Here is a 26865-nt window from a genome sequence, read left to right as displayed (position 1 = left end):
GTGCTTAATTGTACAATTACATCAAAAGCCCCAAATTTCGACATCCAATTTCCTGCAAATTGATCCTGATTTGACCAATTTCTTGCAAATTTATCCTGATTGTGACCAATGTCACCCAATTTTGCCAATTTTGCTCAAAAATTGAGCAATTCGACACATGTACGTGCTCAATTGTTGATTGTACTTGCTCAATTGCAAATACCAAAAAAAATTTGAGGAAAATACCTTGTAATTTCTGATTTTTCTCAATTTGCAGGCTGTTGCAGGAAAAGAGGGGTTGATGCTGATGCTGATGCTGATGCTGCTGCAGAAAGCTATCGCTGCCTATTGCTCTCTTCTGCTTGTGAGGGGTGATCTGTAGACGAGGACGGCATCACAAGGGTCCATTCAGCATCGGCTGCCTTCGTCTTTCTGAAACATCCGGTGCTCTCACTGTAGACAGCCCGAGCTTCCCTTCGCTAATCCTGCCATAGCCCGATTGCTAGTGGCTGTCTGTGAGATGGATTGGAAGGCGTCAGCCGCCAGTTCCCCAGCGAGCGAAAGGGCCCCCTGGAAGGGTTCTGCAGTTCTGCGGCTGTTGTGTGTGGCGCCGGTTGTGGTACGCAGCCTTCTCCGCCTGCGTATACACACCCGCCTGATGTTTTTACACACACGCTTACAAGCTCGCCTCCAGCTGCGCCTTCGCTTAACGCCCGACTGACGTATTCGCCTAGCGCCTTACGCTACGAATCTTCGCTCGCTTTGCTGCCTTCGTTCACGCCCAGCCTGCGACCTTCCACGCTTACGACCAGTTGATGCAGTTGCTCTTCCTGATGCTCATCGCTGCTCGTAAGGAGCAGGGCGACCAGGAATCAGCAGGGCCCAAGAGCAGGCGACCAGCAGAGCAGAAGAGGGAGGAGAACCTGGTGACCACAGCTCTGATACCAGTTGATGGGAGAGAAGAAATTAGGGTTAGGTTAGAGTATTCATGGGAGACATACACAGAGAAGAACAAGGGAGAGAGAGAGAGAGAGAGAGAGAGTTGTGGGGATAAGTCAACTCATGAGGCATAAGTGTGTGACTCCCCTATCACACATGTATATTGCACTAGTACACATAGTGCACTTAGTATATTAAAAGTACTAAGTGTACTATGTACTATAACTTATGGGCTTGTACACACTATAAGGGTGGGCATAACGCCTTTACCCCAACACACAAGGCCCAAGGACACCAAGGAGCAGGCGGGCCGACACAAGCGATGGAAGGAATTGAAGGATGGCACACAAATCGGCCAACTCACAGGCGGCCGCCACTGGGAAGCGTGAATGAACTGCGCCGTACGATTCACGAAAGGAAACGTTTTTTAAGGTTTTTAAAATATGCATGATGTATGAAACGCGTTTCATACAGGACGAAACGTTTCGTACGTTTCAAACCTGTATGAAACGCGTTTCTATGCAACTGTGATGCTGATGCTAATGATGAAGATGATGCTGATGATGACACCTATATGCTGTCGTGACTCGTAGTTGCTCGATTCGTCAGGGATTATGCTGTTCATGCTTAAGGTTAAGCCATGGCATGGGCGTGCACGTGACATTTGAAGGAATGCACAGCGGAAGATTGGAAAGTGGAAATGTAGGAGAGAGAGTGAGAGAGAGAGGGAGAAAAACGTAGGTGGATACTTGCTCTCAATATCAACCAAACAAGATGCACATGCTGATACAAGTCCCGAGCAGGAGGTGGAAGATCACCTCGTATGTGAGGGACTGCATGCAGCAAGCCAAAATGCAGAGGCACAAGGCATGCAAGAGGCGAATACAGTGTGTGAGGGGGGGAAGGCCCGGCTATATATATGCCTAAAAAGGGGCAGCCGATGAGCACTACACGACTGGACCTAAATGCCCACAACTCCATAAAATGGGGGAAAAGGTGGGCGACCAGCCCCTCATGCTAACATGGTCAGCCCTAGAGGCACAAATAGGACACCAAATAGAAACCAGTAGCAAGGGGATGATGATGTCATCCCCTCTCAGTATCGGATGCCGAGTGAACTCCAAGAAGCTAGAGACACCGTCCTTGATCAAAGATGAAAGAGTGCAGCAAACAGGTACCAGGAAAGTGCCACAAACAATCTCCTCAGCAACTCAGCTACAAAAGCATCAGAACAAGCCGCCAGGTACACCGCCCCTCTGGAAGAAAACAACTATGTAGGGTGCTTCATGCTACTCTAGATAATGGTTCCACTCCCAAGTGTAAAAACACTCTCGGAAGTCGAATGTCGTGTTTCCAACCTGGAGAAGGTCTGAAAAACCTCATAACCAACCAAGATTAGATCTTGTAGATAATCAATGCTAGGAGAAGCAGGCTGCTCCTCACTGGAACCCTCTGAGTCCATCTGCTCAAATTGGAAAGGTCAGCATCGCAATATGTAAAGACTCTGTAGAAAAGATGGGGTCCATCTGCTCAAACTCCGTACCATGAGTAGGCCAATGCTATACACAAGCACACTCCACTAAGGTGGGCATCACTAGATGAAAGGACTCCACATCCCCCTCTGAAAAATGACGTTGTCGGATTGGTACAAGCCCAACCTGATTCTGATCCAAATCCAAAAAACTTTGGAAGTACCATTGTGCCCTAGGCACGGCTAGCAATCACAAATCCAAAGCATTCCACTAGGTCTGAAAGTCCGTCCTCCAAAACAACCGTGCACGCCACATCAAACCAAATGCAAAACTAGCAGGGAGAGGGACATCCTTAGAAGCATCACAAAGAGAGGTAGAGGTAGACTCCTCACAATGAGGAAGGAATATAAATTGCAGTGGTGGTAACAAAGTCCTCAAAAGCATCACTGATAGCAGAAGACTCTTCCATAAATAGAATCAAATCCCAAGAATCAGCAACAAATAAGTGATCCTTGTGAAAGGATCACACCTCATAGGCAAAACACCCTTCTGTCTCTGCAAACACTGCAAAGAACATAGGCTTGGACAAAATAAACTCTGCTCAGGATCTCTGAAAAGATCACTACTCTTGTCAAGAAAGAACTACTCTCCTCCAAAATTTGCAAACTCTAGTCGCAGAAGAAAGTCTCCACAGGTACATAATAGCTCCCGAAACTGATCCTCAAGTGAAGTAGCAGTCGATGGGCCCCCTCTGAGTGTAGAAAACTCCTTTGGGAAGCAAAACATAGTCAAAGAACACTGCTGTCCAGCAAAAAACTGCACTCCACCGCCAATTGAAGGCAAGGAACAGGAAGAAACCGGGTATTGTGTAGGCCAGGAAGAAAACACAGGTATAGATGCTCAAGAATCAGCAAAAATGCTGACTCAAATCAGCAAATCCAGTGTCCTCAAGTACAGGAAGAAACCGGGTATTGTGCAGGCAAGGAACAGGAAGAAACCGGGTATTGTGTAGGCCAGGAAGAAAACACAGGTATAGATGCTCAAGAATCAGCAAAAATGCTGACTCAAATCAGCAAATCCAGTGTCCTCAAGTACTAAGCTGTCACCAAAGCCACAATCCACACAAGACCCCCTCCGCAAGTGATATGTGTCGATTGGAGCAGAAAACACAGCCAACAAAGAGGCTGCAAACCTGAAAATACAGGCCGACCAGCTCCCACACCTCATATGAGAAAAAACACTGAAGAGAAGGTACTTTTGGCTGAAAATGATGAAGCCCAAGTGAAGGTAGAGCTACCAGCAGTTACTGTCCAGAAAACGCAGCAGCCAAAGGGCTGCTAAAACCGGTCTATGGACACATAAAGCGGTAATTCATTCACAAATAACCTGGACTTACTCAGACACACAATCACAGAATCCTCACTCCCTCGCTCAACAACACATTGGCCCCGAAGTCCGGCGCCCCTTGCGGTATTTCTTTATTGTTAAAAGGTTGGAAATTACAAAGCACAAGTGCAACAAAGCACTCTACTTGCATCAGCTGAATTTTACAAATTCTGGGAGAAATTTGCCAGCATAACTGCACTAAAACTGTTCCATAACATCTCAGAATGAGTCCCAACTGACAGGCTCACTTCCATAGGCATTAGACTACCCAATGGAGTCCAAAACATCACAATTCAGCTTGCTGTAATTTTCTGCACAGACCTGTTTTCAGCTCTGTTTTCAACCCAAAATAACCCTTGTATTGTCCTGGAGGACTTTAGCAAAGTCCTACTGCATTTTGGCATCAACCGGGTAACATAACAGCCCAAAAACAGCACCTAAACAGTGCTGAAACAGCATTGTATTGAAGAGGTTATTACCCTCTTCCGTCCCTGCTTTGGTGTAGGAACTAACTACACCGGTTCCTGTTCAAGGAGGCAACTAGCCTTTGCATAAAAGCATGAAATTCACAAAATTGTACGTGATTTTATCTGATGAAAGCATTTCCATAGTCTGCAAGAGAGAGAAAGAGAGAGAGAGGCTGTGGGGAGCAAGCTCAACCCTCAATTCATGAGTTGTAGGGCAAGGGGGTGCACCACCATAGCTGGTTTTCCTGCAACAATCCACCTTAATGCTGCAAATGAGCCTCCTCCTTTCCAAATTCCCACGCCTCCCTCTTCTTAATGTGGAAAAATGCCATAAATTTGACACTTGGCACATTTTTAAGCCTTTTCCACATGCAATCTTCCAGGCTAAAAATCTCCTGATTGGTTCACATTCTCACAACAGTCCTTTGTCAGCTTTTGGTCCCCTTGACATTCCGCACAAACTGACGCGAACACTTTTCAATTCCGACACTGCCAAAAATAGCAGTTCCCTAGATTTTAGGGATGATGTCATCTGCATTCCTTCTGGTCTCTTGACCATCTCTGACCACTATGGTCACTTCAGAATTTGCTTAGAATTCAAGATACATTCACATGTCGGTGGCGGCCACTTACTAGTGTAAACTGGCCTATACCCTCATTCAGTGGCCATGTCTTGGACACTGTCCTTCATCTTTCAGTGCCCATGTCCTGGACACTGTCCTTCATCTTTCAGTGCCCATGTCCTGGACACTGTCCTTAGCCAACCACTGGTCCAAAGTCCGTAGTTCTCAGGCTTAGCCAACCACTGGTCCAAAGTCCCACTGGCTGACCCATTCTGACATTGCAATGGCCCAAGCTCTTCCAAGAGATACCGGGGGAAAGCAACAGCAACCAAAGAGAAAGAAAAGAAAAATATATATATTTATAAAGAAATGTAAATAAGGAAAACAACTGCAAAAAGTTTCACCTCCTGGTGACATACCCCCCTCTTGAAAGAAGCAAGCGACCTCGATTGCAAGTCCACATGCAAACGGATGACACAGGACGATCACAAGATTCCCAAGGTGATTAGTGTCATCGCATGTATCTCCTGCCAACGGATGACACGGGGCGATGATAGGAATTCCCCACTACCATTTGTGCCATCGTCGCAGGTTCAAGCCTTTCAAATACATGTTTCCGGATGCAACACAGGGCGATAGCATATATCTTGTACTATTAGTGTCACAACATGTAATTCATTCATTTGAAGCGTAACAGATACAACTTCAAAGCACTGAAAGTTCATTCATTGATTAAGTCATTGACAACAAATGTCAAAACTGTACATTGCCAAACATATAATACAAATGTACAGGTCATTCAGAATTCAGCTTCAAAAAGCATATTAAACCATTGCAGATTCTAACAGGAAGGCTTCCTTGTAAAGTTGCATTAACTGAGGTGAATCAGCCAGTTCAACCTCATCCATCCATTTAGCATCCATTGGTGAATAATTTCTGAATTTCACCAAGTATCTTCTTGCAACTTGTCCTTTCACTTTTCTGTCTTTATGGGCCAGAATCTGCTCAGGAACTAGAATTTCATCTAATTCCTCCACTTCAGGCTGTTCCTCTGGCACCATATCTTCTGGCACATTGCCAATAAAAGGCCTCAAAAGGCTCACATGAAATGCATTATGTATCTTCCAGGTTTCTGGCAATTTCAGCCTGTATGCTACATCACTTATCTTCTCTGAGACTTGGAAAGGACCATAATATCGCATACTCAGCTTAGGAAACAGACGTTCCTTACCCTTTCTTTTTCTCAGTCGTGCCTTTTCAAAGCGCAATAAGACCCAGTCATTCTCTTTAAACAAGAGCTCTCGACGATGCATGTGAGCAGCTCTTTTCTGCTTAGCTTGTGACTTTTCCAAGGCATATTTGACCTTCTTATACGCTTCTTGCCATCCCTCAACATACCGATCTACTTCAAATATCTTATCCTTTGTCTGCAGAATGGGAGGTACTTTCTTGCCACCTTCAACAATTTCAAAAGGCGCCTTGCCAGTAGAGGAATGCACTGTATTGTTGTAAGCATACTCTACTAATGGCAAATAATGCTCCCAAGCTGCCTTATGTTCTGACACATAACATTTCAGCAGATCCAAGACAGTAGAGTTAGCCTCTTCAGACTGCCCATCAGTTTGAGGATGAAAAGAAGATGAGAATTTCAAGGTCGTGCCCATATTCTCAAACAATGCTTTCCAAAACAAGCTAGTCATCCTTGGGTCTCTGTCACTGACAATAGACTGTGGCATACCATGGTATTTAAAGATATTCTGCATGAAAATCTTGACCATGTGTTCTGGTTTAATCTTCTTTCTAACAGGAATGAAGTGTGCCTGCTTACTGAATCTACATATTATAGTCCAGATTCCATCATTCCCTGTCGTTGTCCTTGGAAGATCAAAAATAAAGTCCATGGCAATACTTTCCCATGGTCTCTCTGGAATAGGCAGTGGTTGCAATAACCCAGGTGCCTTCTGTCATCAAACTTGACCTTCTGGCATACTAGGCAAGATCTGACATAAGCATCAAGATCACGTCTCAAAGCTGGCCAATAAAAGAAAGTCTCAACCGCTTTCACTGTAGCATCAATACCTCGATGTCCAGCATACGGTGGAGCATGACTTTCTAGCATTACTTTCGGCCTTAACTGCTTAGTCACACATAGCTTTCCATGCATCATGAGAAAGCCGTCTTTCAGAACATAGTGATCATGATGTTGATTATTCATTAGCTGCTCATAGATTCTGGAAAAATCTTCATCACTGGCATACTACTCTTTCATATCATCCAATTCCTGGTGATAAGAAATAGAAACAGCTGACACTTGTGGTTTGCGAGACAATGCATCTGCAACCACATTCTTCTTGCCTTCCACATGCACTATCTGAAAATGGAACATTGACAGAAAATTTGCCCAGCGCATGTGTTTCTCTGACAACTTTGCCTGTGTGAGAAAGTATCTGAGCGTCTGATGGTCCGTTTGCACAACAAAATCAGCACCAAGCAAATAGTGTTTCCAACTGGTAAGTGCATGGATCACAGCTAGCAGCTCTTTCTCATAAATCTGATAGTTCTTCTCAATGTCAGAGAGTATTCTACTCTCATATGCCACGACTCGGCCATTCTGCATCAAGACAGCACCAATGCTGTTCCCACATGCATCACACTGCACAACAAATGATTTAGACAAATCTGGCAATGTCAACACAGGATCTGTAGTCATTTTCTGTTTCAGGCATCTAAATGCTGATTTCTCTTTATCTGTCCATTGCCATTTAATGGCCTTCTTTTCAAGCACATGTAACGGTGAAGCAATCTCTGCAAAATGCCTTACAAATCTGCGGTAGTAAGAGCATAGGCCAAGAAAACTGCGAACATCATGCACAGTCTGTAAATCTGGCCATGAAACGATTGCTTCAATCTTAGCAGGATCCATTGTGACACCATCCTTTGATACAATGTGCCCAAGGAAGTGAATTTCTTCCAGAAAGAATTCACTCTTCTTGCCATTAATGAGCAATCTGTTGTGTTTCAGCTCATTAAAGACTGCTGTCAGATGGTCTCTGTGCTCCTCTTCACTCTTTGAATAGACTATCATGTCATCAAAGAATGTGCCCACAAAGCTTCTGTAAGGACGGAAAATTCTGTCCATCATTCTGTTAAATGTGGCAGGAGCATTTGTCAATCCAAAAGGCATGACTAAGAATTCATAGAGACCAAATGTAGTGCGAAATGCGGTCTTGTGCACATCCTCGGGTCTAATTCTAATCTGATGGTGCAATACTTCTCTATTTGCTCTTACAATGGCACTGTTCTGTAGGAAGTTACTGGCAAGAGTGCATCCCAAAACTTCTTATTATACTCTTCCAAATTTACACAGTTGGCTGCATCAAGTTTGTGCCATGCTGTCATAACATCCACTTCAAAAGTATTTGTAAGCCAGGCAAAAGAGAACTGTTGCTTAAACTGAACCCATGTAGCAGGTGCTTGTCCTTGCATCAACAGTGAAGTCCACCACTGCAATGCATTACCTTTCAAGAAAGTAGCAACCTTCCGCACCTTAGAAGACTCTGTAAAGTTACCCCCAGTGTATGCTGCATCAAATTGTTGAATGAAAGTCAGCGCTTTCAATTTGTCTTGCATCCCACTGAAAGTCTCAAACTTTACTGCTTGACCTCCTTCTTTGTAATCCTTTTGCATCTTTTCTGCATCAGTCCTTACTGCTCTTTGTCCACTAGGTTGAGAAAATTCAGCCACACTGAGAGGTGCTGCGGGCCCCAAAGCTGGACTAAAATAAGTTTGAAATCCAGGCTGCACACCTATATTGGCATAAAGAGGGTTCACAGCTTCCATAGGCATCATTCCTGGTGACCCTCTTGACATCAATCCTGGCAAAACTGTGGGCGGCTAGCCATGGCCTGGAAAACAGACCCACCACCAAAATAGCCAGGCTGGGAAGCAAGGAATGGAGGAATGGTCGGCATGACCCTTTGCACATTACTTTCCTGGCCATTAAATGCATGTACCTGTGCCTGTGTAACATGATGCACTGGATCAACTGCCACTGCTGGTATCTGCTCTACATGCTGTGGCATCCTTGGCATTTGTTCCTGTGCCCTCTCAACTGCATGCTGAGATGATTCAGCCTGGGAATCCCCTGTCCTTGACTGCAAATACCTCTTCATCCTAGGATTCTTCACCAACTGTTCAAAGGTACCAACCATGCTCAGGAGCTGCGCATGAAATAAATCCTCTTGTTCTTGTTCTTCCTCTAACAAGGCTGGCTGTACTACTGGCTCCATCCGAGCAGAGGCTGACACCTGGGCACCTGTCACCTCTATATGCTGTCTGCGGGTAGAAGAGGAACTCTCTTCGGCAGGGAGCTTGTCTTTCCCTTTGTCTGTCATACTGTCAACTGAAAGTTTAAGGGAACCTGTATCCAAAGAAAGAGACCGTACTCTTTCTCACCTGTAATCAGTTGTACCTGACTATGTGTGTCTCTTGTTCACCCAATCCAATCCGTGTCCGGGCTCTTGCAGAAAAGACGACCCTGTCCCGGCAACGGAACCATAAAACCGGTCTATGGACACATAAAGCGGTAATTCATTCACAAATAACCTGGACTTACTCAGACACACAATCACAGAATCCTCACTCCCTCGCTCAACAACACATTGGCCCCGAAGTCCGGCGCCCCTTGCGGTATTTCTTTATTGTTAAAAGGTTGGAAATTACAAAGCACAAGTGCAACAAAGCACTCTACTTGCATCAGCTGAATTTTACAAATTCTGGGAGAAATTTGCCAGCATAACTGCACTAAAACTGTTCCATAACATCTCAGAATGAGTCCCAACTGACAGGCTCACTTCCATAGGCATTAGACTACCCAATGGAGTCCAAAACATCACAATTCAGCTTGCTGTAATTTTCTGCACAGACCTGTTTTCAGCTCTGTTTTCAACCCAAAATAACCTTTGTATTGTCCTGGAGGACTTTAGCAAAGTCCTACTGCATTTTGGCATCAACCGGGCAACATAACAGCCCAAAAACAGCACCTAAACAGTGCTGAAACAGCATTGTATTGAAGAGGTTATTACCCTCTTCCGTCCCTGCTTTGGTGTAGGAACTAACTACACCGGTTCCTGTTCAAGGAGGCAACTAGCCTTTGCATAAAAGCATGAAATTCACACAATTGTACCTGATTTTATCTGATGAAAGCATTTCCATAGTCTGCAAGAGAGAGAAAGAGAGAGAGAGGCTGTGGGGAGCAAGCTCAACCCTCAATTCATGAGTTGTAGGGCAAGGGAGTGCACCACCATAGCTGGTTTTCCTGCAACAATCCACCTTAATGCTGCAAATGAGCCTCCTCCTTTCCAAATTCCCACGCCTCCCTCTTCTTAATGTGGAAAAATGCCATAAATTTGACACTTGGTACATTTTTAAGCCTTTTCCACATGCAATCTTCCAGGCTAAAAATCTCCTGATTGGTTCCAATTCTCACAACAGTCCTTTGTCAGCTTTTGGTCCCCTTGACATTCCGCACAAACTGACGCGAACACTTTTCAATTCCGACACTGCTAAAAATAGCAGTTTCCTAGATTTTAGGGATGATGTCATCTGCATTCCTTTTGGTATCCTGACCATCTTTGACCACTATGGTCACTTCAGAATTTGCTTAGAATTCAAGATACATTCACATGTCGGTGGCGGCCACTTACTAGTGTAAACTGGCCTATACCCTCATTCAGTGGCCATGTCCTGGACACTGTCCTTCATCTTTCAGTGCCCATGTCCTGGACACTGTCCTTCATCTTTCAGTGTAGTTCTCAGGCTTAGCCAACCACTGGTCCAAAGTCCCACTGGCTGACCCATTCTGACATTGCAATGGCCCAAGCCCTTCCAAGAGATACCGGGGGAAAGCAACAGCAACCAAAGAGAAAGAAAAGAAAAATATATATATTTATAAAGAAATGTAAATAAGGAAAACAACTGCAAAAAGTTTCACCTCCTGGTGACAGCTGCAGATCTGAAAAAGAAAACGCAGAGGAGAAGGGCTGTAGACAGGGCAGAATATGGGGCAACAAGAAAACTCAGATCCCAGATTGATGATACCATTGTAGGCATATGCTCACTTATGGTAGTGCTACGTGTGAACATCGCTTAACCAAGGGCACTTTTTCCCATGTGATTTTTTCCCTCGGATATCAAGTGTGAAAGGACACTCTATCCATATAACTTTTGTACTTCTATATTATATGGATGTGACTCACATGCAAGGGTTGACTTGCATTTTGTGACCACCACACATTTTGTGTCTAGCTCTCTCTCTCTTCTATGTGAGCTTCTTCTCCTTGCATCTAACCCTAATCTGCAGGAAGCATTGCTGTGTGTGAGTGTGAGAGTCCCCCAACAAGTGGTATCAAAGCTGGGCTGCAGCCCTCTGGAGGCTCAGTTCCCAGCGCCCAGCTTCTAGCGAACTCCTGCTTTCTTCCGTCGCTGCACAGTCTATCATCTGCAAGTATTGCCATGAACATTATTTGGAGCTAATCCTGAAGGGGCAACCAGAAAAACAGATTAGAACCAGGAAGTTTAGAGCATGAGGTGCAGATTGGCAAGGGTTGGACTTGGAGAAGGACTTGGATGCTGTCGGTTGCATGAAAGGGGTCTGTCGGCTGAACCAAAGTGCTGTCGGTTGTACCAGAAGGTAGGTGGTTGCAGGCGCATCCATATTCATGGATTTATGACCAGTCGGCCAGCTGACTGGCAGTCGGCCAGCACTCCAAGGGGTTTAAGAGCCTATAAAAGGCACATGTGCTCATTGTGTTAATCATTCACTCCACTAGGGAGTGGGTCCTTAGTAGGACTGTTTTGGTGTATTCCACCTTTTATGAAAGGTAGCCTATCGCTGTAGATGTAGGGTACCTTTTTGTACCATATGAATATACTGAATCTCCAGCTCTCTCTCTCACTCTACTCTCCCTTCTGTCTGCGTTTTTTGCATCAGCATGTTCTAAGTGGTGTTTAGGGCTGAAAGAAGACCCCCAGAGCTTCCGCGTGTTACATTGGTATCAGAGCATCAGGCTCAACAAAGCTAAACACTGATTCAGTCCCATATGATGGTGTATAGGTCCAAGGTACATGAAAGTGCATGGGTACGAAGCCCAAGGCAAGGAACACGTTACACAAGATCGGGAAGAGCTCCCAGAGGTTTGTTGGGGGTGTTCCACAAAGCCAGAGGGGATGGCAGTTCTGTGAGCCAGATAGGTTTCCGGGCAACGGTCCCAAGGGAGGATTATCCTCCAAGGGGTGATGTGAGAGTGCCAGACTCATTTCTCAGGAATGAAGACCAAGACAGTGTTCAGAGTCAGGGCAGGAACGGATTGGGGACTGGATGGAACAGATGCATAGCTCTTATTCAGAGCCAGAGTGGTTTTGGAGACCAGGCCGGGTTTTCAGAGAAAAGGGTTGCTAGAGATGGATTGATGACAGAGGGACTTCGAGAAAAAAATGGGATGATGACAGTCATCCAAGAACAGGCTGGAATCCCATCATCAAGTTTAGCAGAGGGGGATGTCATGTGCAAGTATTGCCATGAACATTATCTGGAGCTAATCGTGAAGGGGCAACGAGAAAAACAGATTAGAACCAGGAAGTTTTGAGCATGAGGTGCAGATTGGCAAGGGTTGGACTTGGATGCTGTCGGCTGCATGAAAGGGGTCTGTCGGCGGCTGAACCAAAGTGCTGTCGGTTGTACCAGAAGGAAGGCGGTTGCAGGCGCATTCATATTCATGGATTTATGACCAGTTGGCTGGCCGACCAGCAGTCGGCCAGCACTCCAAGGGGTTTAAGAGCTTATAAAAGGCACATGTGCTCATTGTGTTAATCATTCACTCCACTAGGGAGTGGGTCCTTAGAGTAGGACTGTTTTGGTGTATTCCACCTTTTATGAAAGGCAGCCCATGGCTGTTGATGTAGGGTACCTTTTTGTACCATATGAATAGACTGAATTTCCAGCTCTCTCTCTCTCTCTACTCTCCCTTCTGTCTGCGTTTTTTGCATCAGCATGTTCTAAGTGGTGTTTAGGGCTGAAAGAAGAGCCCCAGAGCTTATATTGATCTCTAGAAGTCATATCCTCCAAATGCAAAATCCTCCTCTTCAAATAGGAGGCTAGAAGTAGTTAGACCTCCCCTAAAACTGAGCACAGTTAGTATGAGGATAAAGAAGAAGGAACACGGTGTGGGAGGGTGGGAAAAAACAGAAGAGGAGAAAAGAAACGGATCTCCAAGGTTTAACGGCACCATAGAAGCTGAAAACACAGCTCAGTGAAGAAAAACGCAGCCTGATTGAAGAAAACACAGCACCTTTGAGAAAAACGCAGTTCTCTGATGAAATCACAGCTCGCAGATGAAAACGCAGCTCCCAGATCTGAAAACGCAGGTCTTTATTTGTTGAAATCTGTAATCAACAGGTTCATGAAGAAAAATACAAGTGCTACAGTAGTTCTAGGCTCTGATACCATGTGAGAGCATATATATGTAGACAGTAGACTACAGATGATCAAGAACCTGAATTAGGATGAAGGTACAGCATGAGGGAGCCTGTGAGTGCTGATATGTACAAATCAGGGCTGAAAAGGGAGATAAACATTAAGTGGACTGAGGCACCTATTATATAGGTCCTCTAGAGCTGGTCGGCTGGGTCCTATAGGCCAACTAGGACAAAAGTCCATAAAATGCCAAAAAATGCTAAAAAGAGCTCCAAAAAACGGTGCAAAAATAGCAGTAAAAATATGCAGTGCAAGGCCTTATAAATGGGCTAGATACAAGCATGCAGGGAGTCCATCTGGGGATGAACAATATTTCCAAGAGTTATGACAATAATAACCCATGTTTCACTTGTATAGTGCCCACTGATGCTATAAATAACCATCCTGTTATAAATGGCTAGTACACATGGATAACCTTAGCCGCCCATATTAGCCTGCTTTCTCCTAATCCCAGGGCTCCCCTAACCTTGCCAAATTAGGGCACTAATCCCAAGGATTAGCATTAGGTATGTAACAATAGTAAAGCCAGGCTATAGTTCATTCGGATGAAGATAATTTTTTTTGATCCCAAAGCAGCAGATCCATCAAGACGGGACAAGAAAATTTACAGCAAGGACTAGCATTGTTTGACTGCTTTTCTAGAAGCAATGCAGATTCCGTCATCAAGTTAAATAGGAGGGGACATCATGTGCTTCTGCTACTCTAGGGTCCCAGGTGGCCATGCTGCATAGTCAATTACCTTTTGCAGGAGCACTGAGCATATTGTGAGCCCTTGTCCAGGGATGAGTTGCAAGTTGCATCAGGTTAGGACAGTCAGTCAGATTGCAGATGTGATTTCTTCATTGTACGAGTGTATGGATAACTTTTCAGGCCAAGAGCCGGGCATTCGACACAGTGGATGAGTCCAGGACCAAACAGGACAGATTGCAGGTTGGCAGGGACGAATTCGCATGGTAGGCACCAGCTGGACAAGGCTGAAAGAGCATGGGCAGTCCATTTCTGGCTGCCGAGGTTTGGGTGCCCATAGTGTGAAGGAAAATCTTATTAAAAGATTGGTACACAACATTTTGAAAGTCCATGTCAAGATCGAAACCATCGAGCAGCTGAAAATGCCCTCTCAAAGCATTAGTAAGATCATTTTTGCTTAGGGTGGGTTTGTGGGCTGGCCAACTAGGCTCACATGAAGAGAAACACAACATAAAAATGTTTGTTTTTGCATAGCCATTGTGATTCGGGGAGGGAAGGTTCCAAGTGCAAATTTCTGCAGGCCCGTGTTGGTATTGTGACCACCTTGCCATCACAAGTAATAACACCTTCAGGCCGGAAGACCAAGCGGGAATTAAATCATCATTAATGCTTGTAGGAATGTGATAACACTAATCGTGCAATTGAAATAATTATGTTTTATAACCTTAATTGGGTTTTCATTAAAAAACTTGGACAGAGAAGTAGAACCTAGAAATGTTGAGAAGCGGGAATGAGAAATTAGATTTGATAAGTGTAAAGTCCTTGTGGAGGCTGTTGAGAAGATCCCCCCTATGAGTAGGTGGCTCAAGCGAACTTGAGGTGTTTACGGCCTTGAGAAGATCCCCCCTATGAGTAGGTGGTTATGGATGCTACACCAAAGAGAGCTGCAACGGACAAAGGCTCTGAAGCTACCAAGCTTGGAAAGGAAGTTGAACATGCAATTAACCTTGTTATGCAAAGTATGTCACCACCTAAGCGTGAATGCAAGCACGAGCAGTGAAAAATCTTCAAGTGATGGAATGAGTGAATGTGAAATCATTTTGGTAGTCTTGTGAGGCTATCCATTGTAATGCTAGAGAAGGGGTTTCCCTTTTGAGAACATAATGAAATGAAAATGGTTTTTTGGTTTTCACAAGAATGTGCTACTGTTGTTTGTACCATATGTTGTGCTATATATGTTTGCAAGCTCTTTTCATCCACTTCCGTTGCATCATAAATCCTTGGGTGTGATTGCTGTTATACAGATGATCTCATCTTATGTCAGATGGAGGATCCCACCAAGAAATAGATCAAAGTGGTGGATGCCGAATCTTCACCTCCGTTTTGAGAGAAGAATAATGAGGAGGTTTGATAAGTACCTCATCAAGTTGAAGAGAGTTAAGGCTACAAATAGTACATCCCTCCTCAAACATTGTAGTAATTATCATGGCAAATTGCTAATGTTACCTCCCTTCTACCAAGACATATACTGCCAATGACACATGAGTAAAGGAGGGCCATTTTTTTGGATCTAAATGGTATGCTTGTTCGGATTGTTGACATAATTAGCGTATGCCAATATGCAAACCAAATGAAGAGGGACGAACGGTCGCAATAAGGGCGTAGTGTTCTTATTCGTAGGGATGCACACCATTTTTTTGAATTTTGCTTGGAATGGTTCGATGTGTATAATTATAGGGAGCACTTCTCGATTGAAAAAGGTATATAGAATATTGCAGTGTTGCTTTCTAGATTAATATGATAGGCTTTCAGGTGTCTTTGGCCAAGAGTCATACATGGAGGTGCCCTATTTTGTACATGGGAAATCTATTTTTTTCTAAAACCTCCCCAATATTTGGTAGTGGTATGAGGGGATGAAAGAAATCAACTATTTGATATTAGATGACTCACTATACAAGGTGTGGTTGAATCCACCGAGCACAATCTTGATCACTGACGATCAAACACATATAGAACTAGAGTCATTCTACCTTGGCACTTTAATGCTCTAGTTATGGTTTTGGCTTCAATATCCAGTTCAACTTTAGTACATGAGTCTTCATTAGTTTGAGACTTGCAGGGATAATGAATCCATAGAGGTAATGGAATGTAGCATTATGGAGATTGAGGCTAAGAGGGTAGACATAAGACAAAGGTAAGAGGGATGCAGATGAAGACATTGAGGGGCTGAAGAAGCTGCTAAGAAGGTTGAAGAAGACGCTTGCCAGGCTTAAGAAGCTAGCCAGTCTGAAGAAGACACTCGTCAAGCTAAATAGTCTAAATAGGAGCATTAGCTTAAAAGGCTTTGACTTGTTCATTTTGTATGGAGATTATGTGCATCTTTATACACGTTTTATATACTCTGAATGTAGTGTCAACAATGCAATTTACATCTTCATGATATTCAGTCTTACTATTTTTTCAATTGAAATAATAAGTGTCTTAAATCTTGCTTTAGGTAATAGAAAAAGGAACCGATTGTAAAATCATGTCTTGGAACTAAGTGCTTAGTTGTAAGCTTGTGCTACTCTACTAGCATTTCTACTTGTAGAGCTAGCATTGCTATCAGCGATGTGTGGAAGACATTTGCTTCATAGATTCTCCTCATTAAGCTAGGTGACCATCCTTACAATGTATAGCATTGTCACGTGCACAATAATGACATGGACTAGGACTGAAACATAGTGTCTTCTCCTAGGACTGAAACATAGTGTCTTCTCATAGGACATTATGCCAATGTTTGTACGAGACATGTGATGGCTTGAAAGTTTAAAAAAGTACCAAATTACGTAATTAGCAGTACTACTAGCAGACTCTAGCTTTGATGCTAATACTCCTAGTAGTGTTAGCTTTGCTGCTAGTAGCAATGTCTTCTCCACTAGCACTCCTACAATCAGAGCTAGCTTTGGTACTAATACTCCTATGTTGTCTTCTCCACTAGCTGCTACTAATAGAGTAAGAGCTAGCTTTGCTCCTAATACTTCTATTAGCAGTGTTAGCTTTACTGCTAGTAGCAATGTCTTCTCCACTAGCACTACTACTAGGAGAGCTAGCTTTGTTGCTAGTACTCCTAGTAGTAGTGTCAGCTTTGTTGCTAATACTCTTATGTTGTCTTCTCCTTACAAGTAGAGCTAGCTTTGCTGCTAATACTCATATGGTTTCTTCACTAGCATTGCTAGTAATAGTGCTAGCTTTGTAGTTGCTTTACACATCATTTAAAAAATCACATTTGAGAATGCACCAATGTATTAAAGAAAATGAAAACCAATAACCATACATACTACAAATCCATGGCATGCTATTGTAGATAGTCGGGAGAAATCATAAACATTTTCCTCATCCCTGAAATAGGCTCCATAAGAAACTAAATACATCGGACAAGATAGGAATACAATATCACCACAAGCTTACTATCTAGCAGTTTGTAGTAGTAATCATCTACCTTTTCAAAGTAAAATCCCTTAATAACATATGACCCCATTGCAATAGTGTTGCTCCAACCATCCCTTTGTGCTATAGCACAATGCTCTTTGGTGGTTGTGCATTTGATTAGATAGAAGTCTGCACCTTCAACATTGTTTTCCTCGGCATTGACTGCAAAATTATCTCCTATGCAAAGTGCATCAAATAGTGTATCATGATGATGCGGGCTCTTCTATGCCCTCTTCATCACTACTTACATCATCTATAGGAACCAAAATGTGATAGTCCCAACTTGGCACATGTGTTTTATTGATGCATCTTCTCCACAACCCTTGCACACATGCATTACAATAGCATTATAGTTGTCTCGATGCTAGTGCAAGGTTGTCATGTGTTGAATGCCCATGAACACAACTTAGACTTGGGGATAGCTTCACAGTCCCATTTTCTCTCCCCATCCACATCTTCTTCCTTGATCTCCGAGAAGACATGGGAAATCTCCCTATGCTTGGATGGGTAGCAAGCAAGAGCTCCATGAGAAATGTTAGCGCTAAGAAAAGCTACCACATTTGTTGCACATTGTAATGTAGCTTCGTTAACCTTTAGCTGCTCATGTGCCAAAGCTCTCTTCACAATTGTCCCAACTCCATCGTGCTCACTTTTGCCATGGGTAGAACCAAAGCAGTTCCATGTCATCTGCAAGTGTGATCCCATGTCTTGCAATAAAATAGAAGGGTCACCTGGCCTTGATCTGAGAGGTAGCCCCATCTGACCAAACCCAATGCTTCTTGAGGGTGAAGCCTTCATCTCTCAAGCACTGGTGGTGCAACATGAAACAATGCTGTACAAAGAGTCACATTTATTTTATCATCTAAAATGAAGAAGTGAATCCTCGCTTTCCATATGACAATATGTGACGTGGACAAATATTGTGACTTGGATAGAATACCAGTACATGGATTGAATCTCATTTTTCTCCTTGAACGAATAATTTTCAACGAAGTCTACCATTGGTACCACCACATCCTAAGGAAATCTCAGAATGCACTTTTTGAATTGTTCAACTTGCCATCTACAGACAGAGTTGTGCACGATGCATTTTTGAAGGTAAGTCTTCAACAACTGAAGTAGCTCACTGCATTGCATCTCCTTGAATGTTAGGTCCTTTTTTTTGTTGCCATTTTTGTTACTGCTTGCCTCCACATCTTCAAATAGTTTTGCAGAGATCCTTTTTGTGTTGTCATTAAGCTCATGTGGACATGCTACCAAGATCTTTGAACCACACGAATCACAGGTACCCATAATACATTTCAAATTGTGGTAGGTCTCTTCAACAATTTTAGGCATATGATTGATTCCGAAAGTGCAAGAACACTCTTGTATGTATGCTAGAAAGATGTGCACCTGTACATTGCATCTATACTTGTAAATATCTGATAGCTGCATTTGCACAATGCTTCATGGAGGTCAAAACTGTGCAGGCACATTTGATTGAGTGAATCCTTGAGAAAGAACATCTGCATGTGTACAATACAATGACAGGTGTACCTTTCCTTTAGTTTTGAACAAAATATGGTTTCAGAGACTCAAATGCTCAAAGTTGAATATTAAGGTTTGGAAAAAAAAAGTCTTGAAGTGTTGGAAGAGTTCAGCCTGCAATGGTATCAAACTAAAGAAATGAATCATAAAATAATATATATGATTGACTTAATGCTAGTAGTGCTAGTAAAGCACTACTAGCAATGATATTGAGAAGGTCTAGTAGTGATATTAAGAAGTTCTAGTAAAGCAATGCTAGTAGTGCTAGTATTGCTAGTAGTGCTAGTAAGAAGTACTATTATTGCTAATTAACAGAAGAGTAAGTGGTGCTAGTAATGCTGATACTACTATTAGTAAATCTAGTTACCACTAAAAGTAGTAATGGTACTGCTAATTAGCACTGAAATTAGTACTAATATTGCTAATAAGCATCAATAGTATTGTGAGTATTGCTACTAGCATTGAAAGTAGTACTAGTAGTGATAGTATTGCTAGTAACCACTAAAAGTGCTAATAGTATTGCTAGTTGACAATTAAAGTAATACTTATAGTGCTAGTTAGCATTAAAAGTAGCAATGGCAAATCTACTTAGCACTAAAGGTAGCAATGGTTTTTATAGTTGGCATTTATAGTAGTGCTAGTAGTGATAGTACTGCTAGTAGTTAGCATCAATTTCACCAATAAAAAGCCAGCTGTACAGGTCTTACTTTTGATGTGTGCTCTTACACAAACAATTATTTCCTAGATGTCCCAAATCTCCACAATATCTTGAAGTAAATTTTCCTACACAAACAAACCATAAGCTCTTGTCAACTACTATCACATTGAAGGTACATGCGTATATTTGGTTTCCCCGCACTTTCATGCACAAGGATTTAAATAAAAAGTAATTGGGACCCAACATGAATCTTTTGTTGCTATGGGTTTGAACATGAGCACATACATCCATTTCTTCCCTCATTATGGAATCCATTTCTTCCCTCAGCTCCATAATGGGCATCAAGGGGTACTTCGCAAGGGGGGAAGTTTCTTGGCGAGCTTATTGAGGCGAGCACTCTTGACCATAGGTGAGCCTCTACACTACGACAATAAAAAGGGTGAGCTTTTAGAACGCAAACTTTCTCATATTCACAAGCTTCTATACCATACCTTTTTAATATACACGAGCTTCTACACCACACACTTCTAAATATACACGAGTATGTAGCTGTACCATTGACTTTATTCCTAAGACCATCTTAAATTAAGGATTGAAATTACGAAATAGATTTTAGTACAAGAAACCTAATTTATATTGAGAAGGATGCATTTGAATCTATGGAAGTTACCAAAAGGGCTTTTTGTATAGGAAGCCTAACTTGAATAAAAAAGGGTGCATTCATGTCTATGAAAGTTACAAAAAGGGCTTTCTGTATAAGAAGCCTAACTTGAAGCATTTTTGCAAGAAGGAAAAAAGGCTCTCTGTATAAGACCATAACTGGAAGCCATATAGGAGTTACAAAAAGGTTGTTGTCAAAGAAGCTTGAGGACAGGACCCAGGCTCTATCAATGTAGAAGATAATTCACACTGTCTCAATATAGGTTGGTGAATGTACATATGCACTTGCTCATCCAATCCAAAATCCTAAAGAATACAAAGTATAAATGTTTACATGCAAGATATGGCTGGTTTTTAAGTACCCTATTTTCAAAATCTACACATGAACATGTTGGTCCCCCACAAATCTAAATCTCATACTGACCACCACTTTCTGCACCAAAGCATATAGTTTTAGTGTGAACTTTCATGCACGCCTTTATTTATTAGCTTCTCCATTTTGACACTTGTATCCATCTCCATTGTAGGCTTGATTCTTTGTTGTGTTGCCTTGGACACCTTTGACCTATAAACGGGTACGCGGAACATTTTGCTTTGGCAACTGAACTTATGTGGTACCCGCCACCATTGAACTAGTTGCTACACTTGAAATATCCATAGTGGGGGGTGGGATGGTCTCCAACTTTAACCCAAGCAAATTCAAATTATTCACATGTAAGCCCAATGGGACGTGCCGAGACAGACTGAACCATGTATCCAAGAGATAAAGATATAGAGAGAGGGGGAGAGAGAGAAGAGATTAGGTAACTTTTCACAGTACACCACATTGAGCGGGGAATAGGCCCCATCGCCTTTCATGAATTTATTGAGGAACAATCCATGGGCTTTTCCAAGTCAAGACCAATACAATCAATGAATACAATATCAAACAATCCATGGGCTTTTCCAAGTCAAGACCAATACAATATCAAACAAACATGTTGATGAAGAAATCTGGGTTGAAGTCGATGTCGAGGCACAAGATCTCCGATACCACGTGGATGACCCACAAGAATCTCTCACCGGGCTAGTACCAGATCCAATATCCAGATCCAAATCCACGTCCAAGTAAACTCAATACCCAATCTGTAGGAAATCCTCAAGAAAGCAAATCCAAGTTGGAGATGGAATCCTCAACCTAGATTGCAGATTTGTGAACCTAGAATCGAATACCTTGCCGAAAAGCTCAAGGATACACGGGGCAACATTGGTGGCTCAGGGCGACACTGGCGGCGGTGGTAGCAGCAGAGAGGTGGGCGGCGGAGTTGGGTGGCGTAGAGTAAAATAGGGGGGTGTACAGTGGCATCGATGAAGGAGTAGCCCTAGGCTTTGGCTTATGATGATAAGGTTGTTGATGGAGGAAGAGCCCTTGGCTTTGAAGGATGATGAGGATAAGGATGATGATAAGGTTGTTGATGATGATCTCCTTGCTCTCCCCCCACTTGATGCCAAAAGAGAGGCTCAAGGTACCTTTTTATACTTGGGGAGAGCCTCGCTTTTTGCTAGAAAATCTCTAGCCAAGCTTTTTGCCTTGCTTTTGTCTTTTTGCTTTTATATTTTTATAATTATAAAATATTCCTCTTCTTTTGCCAAAGTTCTTGATTTATTGCTTTTCTAGCTTTAGGGCCTTGCCTTTTGGCCCTGGAGCTGCTTTTTGAAAAAGCGGCTTCTAACTTTTTAAACCAGCTCAGTCTCCTCTTTCCAATGGTGCCTTTGGCTCGCGGTCAACTTAGTTTGACTTTTTGTTTTTTCTTGATTTTGGTCCAAAACTGGTGCCTTTTCTTGAGCCAACTTCATGATCCCTGTTCCCATGCTTTCATCAACCTGTCCATGTGTCCGAGCATGTGTTCCATTATGTGAAATAGAGCTAGGAGGGCCAAATAGTTACATTTCCTTCCTCTTATATTGGAGTTGTCCTTAATTGCAGACTGTAAGTGTTCCAAGCACATCTATATGTTCCATGTATATCCATCTGTTCCAAGTGCATCAAGTATATCCATATGTTTCAAATATTTCCTAGTATTAGCCTTGTTGGGCGAGCTTTTGCATATGGTCTTTCCCCATATCTGTGATGTCATCTGCTCATCTCAAAACATCTCTATGCCTTATCTTTGACCAATGTCTTTCTTCTTGGTGGTACGTCTTCATGGCCTATCACATGTTTCTAATAAAGAAAATAAATGCATACTATCTCCTGCAAAAACTAGACAGAAGCTAGTCAACAAACAAGTATGCATCATTCGTGTCTACTGGGTATTCCAGATACTGGCCAAGTAGTCTGGAGCCTGGTGGACTATGACATGCCATAAATCCAAGCATTGTCCATACATAAAAAATAGCACACAAAGTCAAAGAAATTTAAACATACATCAGTATGCAATGCACAAGTAATGATCCTCGTGTTCATGGATTGTCCTGTCTGGTTTCATTGAGAACCGTGCTGAGCTATCTAGCTCTTGAGGAAAATCGCTCAAACTATCGCTTAGGCCATTTGGTCACTAGGATCACCCAAGAGTTCATCAATAGTCATATGGGCCATCTGGTCGCATTGATCACCCGACTATGAGATCCAATACAGCCATATGGGCCATCTGATCGCACAATGACCGCCCAACTATGAAATCTAATACAGTCATTTGGGCCATCTGGTATAGCAATGACCACCCAAATATGTGGCATTCGTCGCCGTCCACCAATGGGTCATTTGGCATTGTTGCCTCCCATATACAAATCTTGCTCCTTGGGCTATCGGGCATCATTGCCACACCCAAACTAGAGCATGCCCAAGTAATCATTATATAAGCAGAATAATGATCAATTCCAATCCAATATATATATATATATAATGAAGAGGGCTAGAGGTACAACCCCTCCCTCTTGAATTTGTTTTGATCGTAAGACGTCTATATACTTTACTTAAAATATATCTGAACCAACCACTTCCTTATAAACTCTTAAGTATATCTGGATTGCAGTACTTTTCTGGTATCCATTTCGCATCTAATAGCGAATAACTCTTGAATTCCAAGATGAAATTTTTGACCAATGTCTTTCCTCTTTTTCTCACAAAATGAAGAAGAATTTATTCGGCTCTTCCACCCCTCGTGGATCCTTCAAAACATGCTGCTTTGGGAGTAACCCTGTACATGGTTTCCATAAACTGTCATGGAAGGTATTATAAACTCTTAAGTATATCTAGATAATAGCGAATAATTCTTGAATTCCAAGATGAAATTTTTGACCAATGTCATACCTCTTTTTCTCACAAAATGAAGAAGAATTTGTTTCGGCTCTTGCACCCCTCGTGGATCCTTCAAAACACGCTGCTTTGGGGGTAACCCTCCTATACATGGTTTCCATAAACTGTCATGGAAGGTATTATATATCCTCCAATCATCTGAAAGGTCCAACCGACAACATACACTGTTGATCTTCTTGGTATCCAGAAGAGGTGCATATACCATCATTCCCTAGCTTTGGCAATCCAAAGATAAATTCCATAGCAATACTCTCCTATATTCAATGGTTTGGGTACAATAATCATGGTAGCTTTTGTTGATCAAACTTGACCTCCAAACATTCTTGAACATAAAACTTAATGTTATTTTTGCTAGGCCAATAGTAGTAGCTTCTCCTTAGCTTGAGTTGTAGTCACTTTTGGCTTCAAGTCCTTTGCTACACATAAACGTGTTTACTTCATAAAAGAATCTTCTTGGATGACAAGAAAAGTCACAAAATTTCCATTATACAATTTGTTCCAATACAATCCTTGAAATCTTAATCTAAGACTTTCACAGGCCACAACATGGCCCTCATGGTACAAGACAGCTCGAATGCAATCTCCTCTTGATAAACTTCTTGGCAGGATGTCAATTTGATGATCTTCCGATCTATCTGGCTTCTAGCTTTGGCTTGTTAGGACAATTTGCAGCCATATATCCCTTGTTTCCACATTGGAAACACTTCCCTCCTTTGGCGTATTCCTCACATTGCTTGAGGGACAATCTTCTTCGAAAGAGTGAAGGTTTGTCCCCATCCTTCTTCTCTTGAGACTCTGTTCTTGAAGGGGATTGGTCTTTAAACTTCTTCCTTTGAGGTGGATCCCGATTGCCATTCTTTGTCTTGCCGTCCATCCAAGGCATGTACAAGCCTTTTTCTTGTCTTGAGATTCCTCCAAAGACTTTGGAGCAGCCATGTATACTACTTGCATAAGCTTACGTTGCAATCCATTCACAAACTTACGCATTTCCATTAGTGGTGGAATAGGAGTATAAGAAGTAAACTTCAAAGAAACTGTTTAAAAGTTGCTAAAAAGTTGTTACTTGGTATGATGCCACATTCTAACCAACTTTATGCTTTGCCTCATCCCATTCCTTCTGCACATCTACTTCAAAGTTTGCAGTAGAAACTTCTTGTTGAACATGGTCTTGAGAGTGGTCCACGACTTTGGCTCGATTGTCTCATCTTGTACCACCTTTAGCCACCAATTCAAGGTGACCTTCAAATGCATATGAACCATATGAAGCTTGGAATTTTCGGAGATTCCTTGCCTCCAAAAGAGGCATCAAATTGTTTCATGAAGGATAAGGCCTTTTGGGTGTCCCGCTTTCCATAAAAGACATCAAACTTTACGCTCTTCTCTCTCCCGACTTGAAGTCCACTTTGCCGGTTGTAGAAGACTCCTTTACCCTCTTTTCCCTTACTTGGCTCGATGAAGTTGCATCCGAGAGAGTGGGCACTCCCTATTTCCTCCACGACGAGAAGCGGAATGGGTAGCTCTCGATCCTTCTGTAATAGTGACTCCTTTGGCCCGGAGATAAGCTTTGGCAGCTTCTACTTCTTCGGATTCGGTGGCTTGGTCCTTGATGATGTCTTCAAACATCCGATCCCTTCTTTGGGCTTGTTCCTTCTTGGCTCTCCAAGCTAAGAATTCTTCATCTTGGAGAAACTGTCTAAACTGCTGAAAATCTTCATACTTTGTCAGTGTCATGGTTGCTGTCTCATGAGAAATAGATTGTCGGTCTTTGTTCCCATCTTGAAGTCCTGGATTGGCCTCATAATTGTTTCCTTTATTAGGCCCTTAGTATCCCTCTACTCTTGCCATGATTTTTCCACCCCAAGAAAGATTTCCTCAAGAGAAATCCTTGCTTTGATACCACTGTAAGCCCAGCAGGGCGTGCCGTGACATACTCAACTACGTATCTAAGAGATAAAGATATAGAGAGAGGGGAAGAGATTAGGGAACTTTTCACACTACACCACACTGAGCGGGGAACGGGCCCCACCCCATTTCGGGAATTTATTCAGGAATGATTCACGGGCTTTTCTAAGCCAGGACCAATACAATCAATGAATACATTATCAAACAAATATATCGATAAAGAAATTTGGGTTGAAGTCGATGTTGAGACACAAGATCTCCGATACCGAGCACACTACGGGGATGACCCACAAGAATCTCTCATCGGGCTAGTACAATGTCCAATATCGAAATCCAAGTCCACGTCCAGGTAAACTCAATATCCAATCTATAGGAAATCCTCAAGAAAGCAAACTCCAAGTTGGCGATGGAATCCTGAACCTGGATGACGGATTTGTGAACCTAGAATTGAATCTCTTATCGAAAAGGTAAAGAATACACGGGACAATGCGCCAACGCTGAGGGTGGCGGGCGACAGGGCAAAATTGGGGATTGTAGAGTAAAACAGGGCGACGTGGAGGAGCAACCTTGGGCTCTGATGGATGGAGAGGATGACGAGGATGAGGATGACAATAAGGGTGTTGATGATGATCTCCTTGCTCTCCACCCACTTGATGCCAAAAGAGAAGCCCAAGGTACCTTTTTATACTTGGGGAGACCCCCGCTTTTCCCAGAAAAGCTCTAGCCAAGCTTTTTACTTTGCTTTTATATATTAATAACAATAAAATATTACTCATCGTTGCCAAAGTTCTTGATTTATTGCTTTTTTAGCTTCAGGGCCTTCCTTTTAAGCCCTGGAGCTACTTTTTGGAAAAGTGGCTTTTAGCTTTTTGATCCGGCTTAGCCTCCTCTTTCCAATGGTGCCCTTGGCTCGGTCAACTTAGTTTGACTTTTTGCTTTTTCTTGCTTTTTGTCCAAAATTGGTGTTTTTTTCCTCAGCCAACTTCACGATCCCTGTTTCTATGCTTTCATTAACCTGTCCATGTGTACGGGCATGTGTTCCATCATGTGAAAAGAGTTGGCAAGGCCAAATAGTTACATCACCTCTTCTTGTGTGAGATTAGTGTCTCTCAAAATAGGCCAACTTTGTGGGATGGTTGGCACTAGAAACATGTTTTTTTAAACTTTATGTGTGTACAGTCCACATTACAAAACCACATCACCTATGATTTTGTGTGCATGCCATCATAATACTCCTTGTTTGCAAAAGAAACTAGGGGACACACATCCCTTCCTTGAATCGACAAGTGGCTCATTGCACTTCCGACCTGCTGTCCTCCA

At 42.7% G+C, this 26865-nt stretch overlaps 1 protein-coding gene across 4 annotated transcripts in view; it reads left to right on the top strand.

Moving 5' to 3' along the window:
• The window catches only part of LOC147617476 (pentatricopeptide repeat-containing protein At5g27110-like), a 55582-nt gene extending 36578 nt beyond the window's left edge, over window positions 1-19004 (top strand). For 2 of the 4 annotated variants that reach the window (XM_086775729.1, XM_086775726.1), the window contains one exon: window positions 15331-15952. The gene's annotated coding sequence lies outside the window, so the exon portion shown is untranslated. Of the gene's footprint in view, window positions 1-14885; window positions 15195-15330; window positions 15953-18782 lie in introns of those variants that run through there. The other 2 variants (XM_086775728.1, XM_086775727.1) reach the window with 2 other exon arrangements.
• Window positions 19005-26865: the final 7861 nt, after the last annotated feature.

The sequence above is a fragment of the Cibotium barometz genome, chromosome 36 (genome assembly GCF_041138505.1).
Source record: "Cibotium barometz isolate CiBa-2024 chromosome 36, ASM4113850v1, whole genome shotgun sequence".
Taxonomy (NCBI): Eukaryota; Viridiplantae; Streptophyta; class Polypodiopsida; order Cyatheales; family Cibotiaceae; genus Cibotium; species Cibotium barometz.
Note: the sequence above shows the minus strand (reverse complement) of the source record. Positions and strands in the feature narration are given on the sequence as shown.